This window comes from Anolis carolinensis, chromosome 3 (assembly GCF_035594765.1).
Source record: "Anolis carolinensis isolate JA03-04 chromosome 3, rAnoCar3.1.pri, whole genome shotgun sequence".
Classification (NCBI taxonomy): Eukaryota; Metazoa; Chordata; class Lepidosauria; order Squamata; family Dactyloidae; genus Anolis; species Anolis carolinensis.
Window position 1 is genome coordinate 1,545,899 of NC_085843.1, and position 14,225 is coordinate 1,560,123.

A 14,225-nucleotide genomic window follows, 5' to 3' on the forward strand; every position below is an offset into this window, starting at 1 on the left:
ATGTATTGGATGCACACTTCTAAAAGCCTGTGGAGATTCCTGGTTTCTAAAAATGTACAGGCTTGAAATACTAGAGTCCTGGAACTGGAAGAAGTCCCCAGAGGCCATCTAGCCCTACCCTATGGAGCCTTGGGGGAAGGCACCACTAAAAACCCTCCCAAAAGAGGCTCATCCAACCTCCTCTTCAAGGCCTCTGGAGAAAGACACCCCACAATTTCCAAGGAAACCCACAATCCACTAGAGGGGGAAGGGGCTCCCAAGGGCCATCTAGCCCATCTATATTGTGTCTTGCAGAAATGTGCAGCTAAAGTATTTGAAAGATGCCAAAAAGAAGGCGGTTCCAGAGCCTCCAAGGCAGAGCCTGCCTTTCTGAATCATCTCTGCAAATTCCTCCTCGTGCTTTTAATTACAGGCTTTTCCTGCCACTGAATCCTCTAGTCTCCTGGTTGGAAGGGAGCCCAAGGGACGTCGTCTACGGGACCTTCCAGACATGCCCTAGATCCCAGGATCTGATCCCAGGTTTTGAACTGGATTATATAAGTCTGCACACTCCCAGATAATCTGGGATAAACAGAAAACCTGGGAACAGACCCTGGGATATAGGGCCTGTCCAGAAGGGCCTAGGTCTTGGCATGGAAGAGATAAGATGGAAGGAGAAAGAAGGTCCCCAAAGGTTGGAAGAGACCCCCAAAGATCATCTAGTCCAGCCCCTTTCTGCATTCATGCAGGAAAAGCACAATCAAAACACCCCCGACAGGTGGCCATCCAACCTGGAAAGGATTGTGCAAAAAGGGGAGAGGATGCCTCTGTGCACCGCCTGGTTTGCACTCTGCCCTTGCTCAGAGGCCTCTTTGTTCGATTCTTTAATGCCTTTTAAATTTATTTGTGTGTTTTTGCATTTGATATTATTGTATGTTGGTTTTATATCTGTAAGCCGCCCCGGGTCCCTCTGGGGAGTTGGTGGCGGGGTACAAAAATAAAATTATTATTATTATTATTATTATTCAATGACCCATTCCATGAAGACTCCCTGCCCCACAAGTCCCACGTGATTCCACTACGTACAAAGGTTGAATGAAAAGTAATGCCTCCACCTTCGTAACTCCTCAACAGATGGCAGTCCTGGTTTGCGGCAGGTCCCGGCTTGTTCAATAGACTCCCCTCTACAGTTTTATTTGGCGGGAAGCCTTAGCATTGAACGGTTGTGTTGTTAAAGTGCGAAGTATGGAACCCTGCGTAGACGGGGAAGCCTTAGCATTGAACGGTTGTGTTGTTAAAGTGCGAAGTATGGAACCCTGCGCAGACAGAGAAGCCTTAGCATTGCACGGTTGTGTTGTTAAAGTGCAAAGTATGGAACCCTGCGTAGACGGGGAAGCCTTAGCATTGAACGGTTGTGTTGTTAAAGTGCGAAGTGTGGAACCCTGCGCAGACGGGGAAGCCTTAGCATTGGACGGTTATGTTGTTAAAGTGCGAAGTATGGAACCCTGCGCAGACAGAGAAGCCTTAGCATTGGACGGTTATGTTGTTAAAGTGCGAAGTATGGAACCCTGCGCAGACGGGGAAGCCTTAGCATTGAACGGTTGTGTTGTTAAAGTGCGAAGTGTGGAACCCTGCGCAGACGGGGAAGCCTTAGCATTGGACGGTTATGTTGTTAAAGTGCGAAGTATGGAACCCTGCGCAGACGGGGAAGCCTTAGCATTGAACGGTTGTGTTGTTAAAGTGCGAAGTATGGAACCCTGCGTAGACGGGGAAGCCTTAGCATTGAACGGTTGTGTTGTTAAAGTGCAAAGTATGGAACCCTGAGCAGACGGGGAAGCCTTAGCATTGAACGGTTGTGTTGTTAAAGTGCAAAGTATGGAACCCTGCGTAGACGGGGAAGCCTTAGCATTGAACGGTTGTGTTGTTAAAGTGCGAAGTGTGGAACCCTGCGCAGACGGGGAAGCCTTAGCATTGGACGGTTATGTTGTTAAAGTGCGAAGTATGGAACCCTGCGCAGACAGAGAAGCCTTAGCATTGGACGGTTATGTTGTTAAAGTGCGAAGTATGGAACCCTGCGCAGACGGGGAAGCCTTAGCATTGAACGGTTGTGTTGTTAAAGTGCGAAGTGTGGAACCCTGCGCAGACGGGGAAGCCTTAGCATTGGACGGTTATGTTGTTAAAGTGCGAAGTATGGAACCCTGCGCAGACGGGGAAGCCTTAGCATTGAACGGTTGTGTTGTTAAAGTGCGAAGTATGGAACCCTGCGTAGACGGGGAAGCCTTAGCATTGAACGGTTGTGTTGTTAAAGTGCAAAGTATGGAACCCTGAGCAGACGGGGAAGCCTTAGCATTGAACGGTTGTGTTGTTAAAGTGCAAAGTATGGAACCCTGCGTAGACGGGGAAGCCTTAGCATTGAACGGTTGTGTTGTTAAAGTGCAAAGTATGGAACCCTGAGCAGACGGGGAAGCCTTAGCATTGAACGGTTGTGTTGTTAAAGTGCAAAGCATGGAACCCTGCGTAGACGGGGAAGCCTTTGCGGTTGTGTTGTTAAAGTGCAAAGTATGGAACCCTACGCAGACAGAGAAGCCTTAGCATTGCACGGTTGTGTTGTTAAAGTGCAAAGTATGGAATCCTGCGTAGACGGGGAAGCCTTAGCATTGAATGGTTGTGTTGTTAAAATGCAAAGTATGGAACCCTGCGCAGACGGGGAAGCCTTAGCATTGAACGGTTGTGTTGTTAAAATGCAAAGTATGGAACCCTGCGTAGACGGGGAAGCCTTAGCATTGAACGGTTGTGTTGTTAAAATGCAAAGTATGGAACCCTGCGCAGACGGGGAAGCCTTAGCATTGAACGGTTGTGTTGTTAAAATGCAAAGTATGGAACCCTGCGTAGACGGGGAAGCCTTAGCATTAAACGGTTGTGTTGTTAAAGTGCAAAGTATGGAACCCTGCGGAGACGGGGAAGCCTTAGCATTGCACGGTTGTGTTGTTAAAATGCAAAGTATGGAACCCTGCGCAGACGGGGAAGCCTTAGCATTGAACGGTTGTGTTGTTAAAGGGCGAAGTATGGAACCCTGCGCAGACGGGGAAGCCTTAGCATTGAACGGTTGTGTTGTTAAAGGGCGAAGTATGGAACCCTGCGCAGACGGGGAAGCCTTAGCATTGAACGGTTGTGTTGTTAAAGGGCGAAGTATGGAACCCTGCGCAGACGGGGAAGCCTTAGCATTGAACGGTTGTGTTGTTAAAGGGCGAAGTATGGAACCCTGCGCAGACGGGGAAGCCTTAGCATTGAACGGTTGTGTTGTTAAAGGGCGAAGTATGGAACCCTGCGCAGACGGGGAAGCCTTAGCATTGAACGGTTGTGTTGTTAAAGGGCGAAGTATGGAACCCTGCGCAGACGGGGAAGCCTTAGCATTGAACGGTTGTGTTGTTAAAGGGCGAAGTATGGAACCCTGCGCAGACGGGGAAGCCTTAGCATTGAACGGTTGTGTTGTTAAAATGCAAAGTATGGAACCCTGCGCAGACGGGGAAGCCTTAGCATTGAACGGTTGTGTTGTTAAAGTGCAAAGTATGGAACCCTGCGCAGACGGGGAAGCCTTAGCATTGCACGGTTGTGTTGTTAAAATGCAAAGTATGGAACCCTGCGCAGACGGGGAAGCCTTAGCATTGAACGGTTGTGTTGTTAAAATGCAAAGTATGGAACCCTGCGTAGACGGGGAAGCCTTAGCATTGAACGGTTGTGTTGTTAAAATGCAAAGTATGGAACCCTGCGCAGACGGGGAAGCCTTAGCATTGAACGGTTGTGTTGTTAAAGTGCAAAGTATGGAACCCTGCGCAGACGGGGAAGCCTTAGCATTGCACGGTTGTGTTGTTAAAATGCAAAGTATGGAACCCTGCGTAGACGGGGAAGCCTTAGCATTGAACGGTTGTGTTGTTAAAATGCAAAGTATGGAACCCTGCGTAGACGGGGAAGCCTTAGCATTGAACGGTTGTGTTGTTAAAATGCAAAGTATGGAACCCTGCGCAGACGGGGAAGCCTTAGCATTGAACGGTTGTGTTGTTAAAGGGCGAAGTATGGAACCCTGCGCAGACGGGGAAGCCTTAGCATTGCACGGTTGTGTTGTTAAAGTGCAAAGTATGGAACCCTGCGCAGACGGGGAAGCCTTAGCATTGCACGGTTGTGTTGTTAAAGTGCAAAGTATGGAATCCTGCGTAGACGGGGAAGCCTTAGCATTGAATGGTTGTGTTGTTAAAATGCAAAGTATGGAACCCTGCGCAGACGGGGAAGCCTTAGCATTGAACGGTTGTGTTGTTAAAATGCAAAGTATGGAACCCTGCGCAGACGGGGAAGCCTTAGCATTGAACGGTTGTGTTGTTAAAATGCAAAGTATGGAACCCTGCGTAGACGGGGAAGCCTTAGCATTGAACGGTTGTGTTGTTAAAGTGCAAAGTATGGAACCCTGCGCAGACGGGGAAGCCTTAGCATTGCACGGTTGTGTTGTTAAAATGCAAAGTATGGAACCCTGCGTAGACGGGGAAGCCTTAGCATTGAACGGTTGTGTTGTTAAAGTGCAAAGTATGGAACCCTGCGCAGACGGGGAAGCCTTAGCATTGCACGGTTGTGTTGTTAAAATGCAAAGTATGGAACCCTGCGTAGACGGGGAAGCCTTAGCATTGAACGGTTGTGTTGTTAAAGTGCAAAGTATGGAACCCTGCGCAGACGGGGAAGCCTTAGCATTGCACGGTTGTGTTGTTAAAATGCAAAGTATGGAACCCTGCGCAGACGGGGAAGCCTTAGCATTGAACGGTTGTGTTGTTAAAGTGCAAAGTATGGAACCCTGCGCAGACGGGGAAGCCTTAGCATTGCACGGTTGTGTTGTTAAAATGCAAAGTATGGAACCCTGCGTAGACGGGGAAGCCTTAGCATTGAACGGTTGTGTTGTTAAAATGCAAAGTATGGAACCCTGCGCAGACGGGGAAGCCTTAGCATTGAACGGTTGTGTTGTTAAAGTGCAAAGTATGGAACCCTGCGCAGACGGGGAAGCCTTAGCATTGCACGGTTGTGTTGTTAAAATGCAAAGTATGGAACCCTGCGTAGACGGGGAAGCCTTAGCCTTGAACGGTTGTGTTGTTAAAATGCAAAGTATGGAACCCTGCGTAGACGGGGAAGCCTTAGCATTGCACGGTTGTGTTGTTAAAATGCAAAGTATGGAACCCTGCGCAGACGGGGAAGCCTTAGCATTGCACGGTTGTGTTGTTAAAATGCAAAGTATGGAACCCTGCGCAGACGGGGAAGCCTTAGCATTGAACGGTTGTGTTGTTAAAATGCAAAGTATGGAACCCTGCGCAGACGGGGAAGCCTTAGCATTGCACGGTTGTGTTGTTAAAATGCAAAGTATGGAACCCTGCGTAGACGGGGAAGCCTTAGCCTTGAACGGTTGTGTTGTTAAAATGCAAAGTATGGAACCCTGCGTAGACGGGGAAGCCTTAGCATTGCACGGTTGTGTTGTTAAAATGCAAAGTATGGAACCCTGCGCAGACGGGGAAGCCTTAGCATTGAACGGTTGTGTTGTTAAAGTGCAAAGTATGGAACCCTGCGCAGACGGGGAAGCCTTAGCATTGCACGGTTGTGTTGTTAAAATGCAAAGTATGGAACCCTGCGTAGACGGGGAAGCCTTAGCATTGAACGGTTGTGTTGTTAAAATGCAAAGTATGGAACCCTGCGTAGACGGGGAAGCCTTAGCATTGAACGGTTGTGTTGTTAAAATGCAAAGTATGGAACCCTGCGCAGACGGGGAAGCCTTAGCATTGAACGGTTGTGTTGTTAAAGTGCAAAGCATGGAACCCTGCGTAGACGGGGAAGCCTTTGCGGTTGTGTTGTTAAAGTGCAAAGTATGGAACCCTACGCAGACAGAGAAGCCTTAGCATTGCACGGTTGTGTTGTTAAAGTGCAAAGTATGGAACCCTGCGTAGACGGGGAAGCCTTAGCATTGAATGGTTGTGTTGTTAAAGGGCGAAGTATGGAACCCTGCGCAGACGGGGAAGCCTTAGCATTGAACGGTTGTGTTGTTAAAGTGCAAAGTATGGAACCCTGAGCAGACGGGGAAGCCTTAGCATTGAACGGTTGTGTTGTTAAAGTGCAAAGTATGGAACCCTGCGTAGACGGGGAAGCCTTAGCATTGAACGGTTGTGTTGTTAAAGTGCAAAGTATGGAACCCTGAGCAGACGGGGAAGCCTTAGCATTGAACGGTTGTGTTGTTAAAGTGCAAAGCATGGAACCCTGCGTAGACGGGGAAGCCTTTGCGGTTGTGTTGTTAAAGTGCAAAGTATGGAACCCTACGCAGACAGAGAAGCCTTAGCATTGCACGGTTGTGTTGTTAAAGTGCAAAGTATGGAATCCTGCGTAGACGGGGAAGCCTTAGCATTGAATGGTTGTGTTGTTAAAATGCAAAGTATGGAACCCTGCGCAGACGGGGAAGCCTTAGCATTGAACGGTTGTGTTGTTAAAATGCAAAGTATGGAACCCTGCGTAGACGGGGAAGCCTTAGCATTGAACGGTTGTGTTGTTAAAATGCAAAGTATGGAACCCTGCGCAGACGGGGAAGCCTTAGCATTGAACGGTTGTGTTGTTAAAATGCAAAGTATGGAACCCTGCGTAGACGGGGAAGCCTTAGCATTAAACGGTTGTGTTGTTAAAGTGCAAAGTATGGAACCCTGCGGAGACGGGGAAGCCTTAGCATTGCACGGTTGTGTTGTTAAAATGCAAAGTATGGAACCCTGCGCAGACGGGGAAGCCTTAGCATTGAACGGTTGTGTTGTTAAAGGGCGAAGTATGGAACCCTGCGCAGACGGGGAAGCCTTAGCATTGAACGGTTGTGTTGTTAAAGGGCGAAGTATGGAACCCTGCGCAGACGGGGAAGCCTTAGCATTGAACGGTTGTGTTGTTAAAGGGCGAAGTATGGAACCCTGCGCAGACGGGGAAGCCTTAGCATTGAACGGTTGTGTTGTTAAAGGGCGAAGTATGGAACCCTGCGCAGACGGGGAAGCCTTAGCATTGAACGGTTGTGTTGTTAAAGGGCGAAGTATGGAACCCTGCGCAGACGGGGAAGCCTTAGCATTGAACGGTTGTGTTGTTAAAGGGCGAAGTATGGAACCCTGCGCAGACGGGGAAGCCTTAGCATTGAACGGTTGTGTTGTTAAAGGGCGAAGTATGGAACCCTGCGCAGACGGGGAAGCCTTAGCATTGAACGGTTGTGTTGTTAAAATGCAAAGTATGGAACCCTGCGCAGACGGGGAAGCCTTAGCATTGAACGGTTGTGTTGTTAAAGTGCAAAGTATGGAACCCTGCGCAGACGGGGAAGCCTTAGCATTGCACGGTTGTGTTGTTAAAATGCAAAGTATGGAACCCTGCGCAGACGGGGAAGCCTTAGCATTGAACGGTTGTGTTGTTAAAATGCAAAGTATGGAACCCTGCGTAGACGGGGAAGCCTTAGCATTGAACGGTTGTGTTGTTAAAATGCAAAGTATGGAACCCTGCGCAGACGGGGAAGCCTTAGCATTGAACGGTTGTGTTGTTAAAGTGCAAAGTATGGAACCCTGCGCAGACGGGGAAGCCTTAGCATTGCACGGTTGTGTTGTTAAAATGCAAAGTATGGAACCCTGCGTAGACGGGGAAGCCTTAGCATTGAACGGTTGTGTTGTTAAAATGCAAAGTATGGAACCCTGCGTAGACGGGGAAGCCTTAGCATTGAACGGTTGTGTTGTTAAAATGCAAAGTATGGAACCCTGCGCAGACGGGGAAGCCTTAGCATTGAACGGTTGTGTTGTTAAAGGGCGAAGTATGGAACCCTGCGCAGACGGGGAAGCCTTAGCATTGCACGGTTGTGTTGTTAAAGTGCAAAGTATGGAACCCTGCGCAGACGGGGAAGCCTTAGCATTGCACGGTTGTGTTGTTAAAGTGCAAAGTATGGAATCCTGCGTAGACGGGGAAGCCTTAGCATTGAATGGTTGTGTTGTTAAAATGCAAAGTATGGAACCCTGCGCAGACGGGGAAGCCTTAGCATTGAACGGTTGTGTTGTTAAAATGCAAAGTATGGAACCCTGCGCAGACGGGGAAGCCTTAGCATTGAACGGTTGTGTTGTTAAAATGCAAAGTATGGAACCCTGCGTAGACGGGGAAGCCTTAGCATTGAACGGTTGTGTTGTTAAAGTGCAAAGTATGGAACCCTGCGCAGACGGGGAAGCCTTAGCATTGCACGGTTGTGTTGTTAAAATGCAAAGTATGGAACCCTGCGTAGACGGGGAAGCCTTAGCATTGAACGGTTGTGTTGTTAAAGTGCAAAGTATGGAACCCTGCGCAGACGGGGAAGCCTTAGCATTGCACGGTTGTGTTGTTAAAATGCAAAGTATGGAACCCTGCGTAGACGGGGAAGCCTTAGCATTGAACGGTTGTGTTGTTAAAGTGCAAAGTATGGAACCCTGCGCAGACGGGGAAGCCTTAGCATTGCACGGTTGTGTTGTTAAAATGCAAAGTATGGAACCCTGCGCAGACGGGGAAGCCTTAGCATTGAACGGTTGTGTTGTTAAAGTGCAAAGTATGGAACCCTGCGCAGACGGGGAAGCCTTAGCATTGCACGGTTGTGTTGTTAAAATGCAAAGTATGGAACCCTGCGTAGACGGGGAAGCCTTAGCATTGAACGGTTGTGTTGTTAAAATGCAAAGTATGGAACCCTGCGCAGACGGGGAAGCCTTAGCATTGAACGGTTGTGTTGTTAAAGTGCAAAGTATGGAACCCTGCGCAGACGGGGAAGCCTTAGCATTGCACGGTTGTGTTGTTAAAATGCAAAGTATGGAACCCTGCGTAGACGGGGAAGCCTTAGCCTTGAACGGTTGTGTTGTTAAAATGCAAAGTATGGAACCCTGCGTAGACGGGGAAGCCTTAGCATTGCACGGTTGTGTTGTTAAAATGCAAAGTATGGAACCCTGCGCAGACGGGGAAGCCTTAGCATTGCACGGTTGTGTTGTTAAAATGCAAAGTATGGAACCCTGCGCAGACGGGGAAGCCTTAGCATTGAACGGTTGTGTTGTTAAAATGCAAAGTATGGAACCCTGCGCAGACGGGGAAGCCTTAGCATTGCACGGTTGTGTTGTTAAAATGCAAAGTATGGAACCCTGCGTAGACGGGGAAGCCTTAGCCTTGAACGGTTGTGTTGTTAAAATGCAAAGTATGGAACCCTGCGTAGACGGGGAAGCCTTAGCATTGCACGGTTGTGTTGTTAAAATGCAAAGTATGGAACCCTGCGCAGACGGGGAAGCCTTAGCATTGAACGGTTGTGTTGTTAAAGTGCAAAGTATGGAACCCTGCGCAGACGGGGAAGCCTTAGCATTGCACGGTTGTGTTGTTAAAATGCAAAGTATGGAACCCTGCGTAGACGGGGAAGCCTTAGCATTGAACGGTTGTGTTGTTAAAATGCAAAGTATGGAACCCTGCGTAGACGGGGAAGCCTTAGCATTGAACGGTTGTGTTGTTAAAATGCAAAGTATGGAACCCTGCGCAGACGGGGAAGCCTTAGCATTGAACGGTTGTGTTGTTAAAGTGCAAAGCATGGAACCCTGCGTAGACGGGGAAGCCTTTGCGGTTGTGTTGTTAAAGTGCAAAGTATGGAACCCTACGCAGACAGAGAAGCCTTAGCATTGCACGGTTGTGTTGTTAAAGTGCAAAGTATGGAACCCTGCGTAGACGGGGAAGCCTTAGCATTGAACGGTTGTGTTGTTAAAATGCAAAGTATGGAACCCTGCGCAAACGGGGAAGCCTTAGCATTGAACGGTTGTGTTGTTAAAATGCAAAGTATGGAACCCTGCGCAGACGGGGAAGCCTTAGCATTGAACGGTTGTGTTGTTAAAATGCAAAGTATGGAACCCTGCGCAGACGGGGAAGCCTTAGCATTGAACGGTTGTGTTGTTAAAATGCAAAGTATGGAACCCTGCGCAGACGGGGAAGCCTTAGCATTGAACGGTTGTGTTGTTAAAGTGCAAAGTATGGAACCCTGCGTAGACGGGGAAGCCTTAGCATTGAACGGTTGTGTTGTTAAAATGCAAAGTATGGAACCCTGTGCAGACGGGGAAGCCTTAGCATTGAACGGTTGTGTTGTTAAAGTGCAAAGTATGGAACCCTGTGCAGACGGGGAAGCCTTAGCATTGAACGGTTGTGTTGTTAAAGTGCAAAGTATGGAACCCTGCGTAGACGGGGAAGCCTTAGCATTGAACGGTTGTGTTGTTAAAATGCAAAGTATGGAACCCTGCGTAGACGGGGAAGCCTGAGCATTGAACGGTTGTGTTGTTAAAATGCAAAGTATGGAACCCTGCGCAGACGGGGAAGCCTTAGCATTGAACGGTTGTGTTGTTAAAGTGCAAAGTATGGAACCCTGCGCAGACGGGGAAGCCTTAGCATTGCACGGTTGTGTTGTTAAAATGCAAAGTATGGAACCCTGCACAGACGGGGAAGCCTTAGCATTGAACGGTTGTGTTGTTAAAATGCAAAGTATGGAACCCTGCGTAGACGGGGAAGCCTGAGCATTGAACGGTTGTGTTGTTAAAATGCAAAGTATGGAACCCTGCGCAGACGGGGAAGCCTTAGCATTGAACGGTTGTTAAAGTGCAAAGTATGGAACCCTGCGCAGACGGGGAAGCCTTAGCATTGCACGGTTGTGTTGTTAAAGTGCAAAGTATGGAACCCTGCACAGATGGGGAAGCCTTAGCATTGAACGATTGTGTGGTTACAAGTGCAAAGTATGGAACCCTGCTCAGACGGTTGGTCAATACGAATTAAGCCACGTTCAGTCACTGAATTCTTGACAGCAGAAGGTGTCACTCCAAAGGAGATTAATCTGAGAATGCAACTGTTTGTGGGGATTGTGTTGATGCAAGTCTTGTGCATCGTTGGGTGAGTAAGTTTAAAGATGTTGAGGTTGGGAACATCTGACTTGCGTGACAAACAAAGAGTTGGACATCCTGTGACAGCAACCACCGAGTTTCACAAGCAAAAGGTTGACAGATGGATTCAGGACAATCGTCGTGTCACTCAGAGAGGAATTTCAAGCATTATCGGCATTTCACAAGAACATGTGGGTCACATTATTGCTTTGCTTGGCTGTCGGAAGATCCGTGCACGATGGGTCCTGTGAGACGCCGGTTGTGGAAACAGAGTGTCGACTTCTTCCGTGACGGCTTCGTAAAACTTGTTCATCATTGGCAGAAAGGTATCCAATTGTCTGGTGATGATGTGGAAAAGTGAATAGTGGTTTATTTATTTATTTATTCACAACATTTATACCCCGCCCTTCTCACCCGAGGGGACTCAGGACGGCTTACAAAAATTGGCAAAATTTAATGCCCAAAATGCAATCATAAAAACAAAACAATATAAACAGATCTATTAATAACATTGTTAAAACACATTATAAAAACCTTTAAAGCGTATATATAATTAATTCCATTCGTCCGAGATCCTCATGCTTCATCCTTAAATCAGGCCATGTCAACTTTTGTCATTTACTCATCAAAAGCGTGGGCACATAACCATGTTTTCATGGCCCTTCTGGTTGTTAAAGAGCACGTTCTAAGGATTATTTCTGCGCTTGATTTATTAAAACATTCCCATCCAAACCCAAGTAACGAAGGTGGAGGCATTACTTTTCATTCAACCCTGATAACAACATTTGAGGAAATGTTCTCTGCCTGGTTTGAAGGTGTCATTTCCTGTTTAATCGTGCAGTCCTTGCTTTGCAAGTAGTTGTTCCGCTCCGGAAACATGGTTGTTTTTGTGGCTGCCACAAACTAGATTGAATTGGTTGAGACTCGATGGTGAGATATTTGTCGGAAAACTCGAGCAAGATGTCCCTCCTGCAGAGACTTTGAATAAACCTTTTCCATGTTATTATGTTTGAATCGATTAGGAAATGACATTGGTGACCCATGACCAGAAATCCTATTGTGACAGAGTGTTGTTTCCATGCCGGGCAGGGGAGGCACAAGGCCTTGTGGGAAAGCGCAGGTGACTTTTATCAGAAAGCAAACTCAGGTGTCGGCCGAAGGGAGCAAACACAGACGTCAGCGCAGGATCCAAAGGCCGGCCGAGGACAAACACAACCGGCTGTGTTTGTTGACCGCTGGGCTGGTCAGCAGCTCCAAAGGCTCTTTTTGGCCACCCAAAGTCCAGCAGGGAGTGTTGAAGGTTGTAGAAATAAACAAATAGAAGCTTTACCACAGTTTCTGAAGCAAGATAAACCCTGCAGTATGATAAAGTGTTACTCAGGCTTGTGTAACAAGTAACAGTATCTTTACTTCAGTTCAAAAGATCAAACAGGGCAACAATATATACAGCAGTCTTTCTGAAGTCACACAGAGAACATGCAAATAAATAGTCCCATTAAATAGTTTTTAAATATGCCTCATTTGCCTTATAATGTTGGTTTTTATTACCTTCCCTATCTTGTCACTAGGGTGTTTTTGTATTTTTAATTAGTTAATTTTTTTCTGAATGTTACGTTGTTATTGTTTTTACTTATTTGTATTGGTTTTAACTGTCATATTTTGTTTTTGTTTTGGGCTTGGCCCCATGTTAGCCGCCCTGAGTCCCTTCAGGGAGATGGTGGTGAGGTAGAAAAATAAAGTATTATTATTATTATTATTATTATTATTGTATGACACAGCAAACAAGATAGACATGCTGGATTTCGTATCACAAAACCACAAGTCGAACACTTCCCAAGTGTCTAGGACTGTGTGATGTATATTATTATTATTATTATTATTTTATTATGACACAGCAAACAAGATAGCTATTTTCAGATGTTGTGTGCAGATCTTAGTTGGGTGGCCTTTTGCAGTTGGCAGATCGTGATTTTGTCAATGTCTATTGTTTCCAAATGCCGGCTGAGATCTTTTGGCACGGCACCCAGTGTGCCCATCACCACCGGGACCACCTGCACTGGTTTCTGCCAGAGTCTTTGAAGTTCAATCTTGAGGTCCTGAGAGCGGCTGAGTTTTTCCTGTTGTTTTTCATCAATGCGACTGTTACCTGGGATGGCGACATCCATGATCCAAACCTTGTTCTTTTCCACAACTGTGATGTCTGGTGTGTTGTGTTCCAGAACTTTGTCAGTCTGGATTCGGAAGTCCCACAGTATCTTTACGTGCTCATTTTCCAATACTTCTGCAGGTTTGTGTCCTCTCTGCAACAAAGCAGGAAACTGGAATGGCGACCAAGCCTCGTGGGTCGCTTCTTCTCTAGGGCCATAAACATTCCAAAGGCCAAATTGGGGAAGTTACGTCAAAGCCCTGGGAGAGATCACATTTCTAAAGCATCCAAGGGTGGGCTGACTTAAATAGGATGGGAAGCAGGAAACAATGGTGAAGCCTAATCAAAGCATACAAGGAACTGGGGAAGGTGTCCCTAATTCTTTTCTAGGCTTCCTATCTAACCATAGAGACTTAAGCCGTACAGGATGACATTTTTCCAACAATGGATGCATCGCAGAATGGGTCCTGAATGGATGGCCTTCCTTCCTTCTCTCTTCCTTCCTTCTTTCCTTTCTCCCTTCCTTTTCCTTCCTTCTCTCTTTCCTTCCTTCCCTCCTTCGTCTTTCTTTCCTTCATTTACCTCCTTCCTTCCTTCTCTCTTTCCTTCCTTCCTTCCTTTTCATTTCCTTCCTTCCTTTTCCTTCCTTCTCTCTTTCCTTCCTTCCTTCCTTCCTTCCTTCCTTCCTTCCTTCCTTCCTTCCTTCCTTCCTTTTCCTTCCTTTCTTTTCCTTCCTTCCTTTTCCTTCCTTCCTTTTCCTTCCTTCTTTCCTTTTCCTTCCTTCCTTCCTTCCCTCCCTCCCCTCCCTCCTTCCTTCCTTCCTTCCTTCCTTCCTTCTCTCCTTCCTTCCTTCCTTCCTTCCTTCCTTCCTTCCTTCCTTCCTTCCTTCCCTCCCTCCCTCCCTCCTTCCTTCCTTCCTTCCTTCCTTTTCCTTCCTTCCTTCCTTCCTTCCTTCCTTCCTTCCTTCCTTTTCCTTCCTCCCTCCCTCCTTCCTTCCTTCCTTCCTTCCTTTTCCTTCCTTCCTTCCTTCCTTCCTTCCTTCCTTCCTTCCTTCCTTCCTTCCTTTTCCTTCCTTCTTCCTTCCTTCCTTCCTTCCTTCCTTCCTTCCTTCCTTCCTTCCCTCCCTCCCTCCCTCCTTCCTTCCTTCCTTTTCCTTCCTTCCTTCCTTC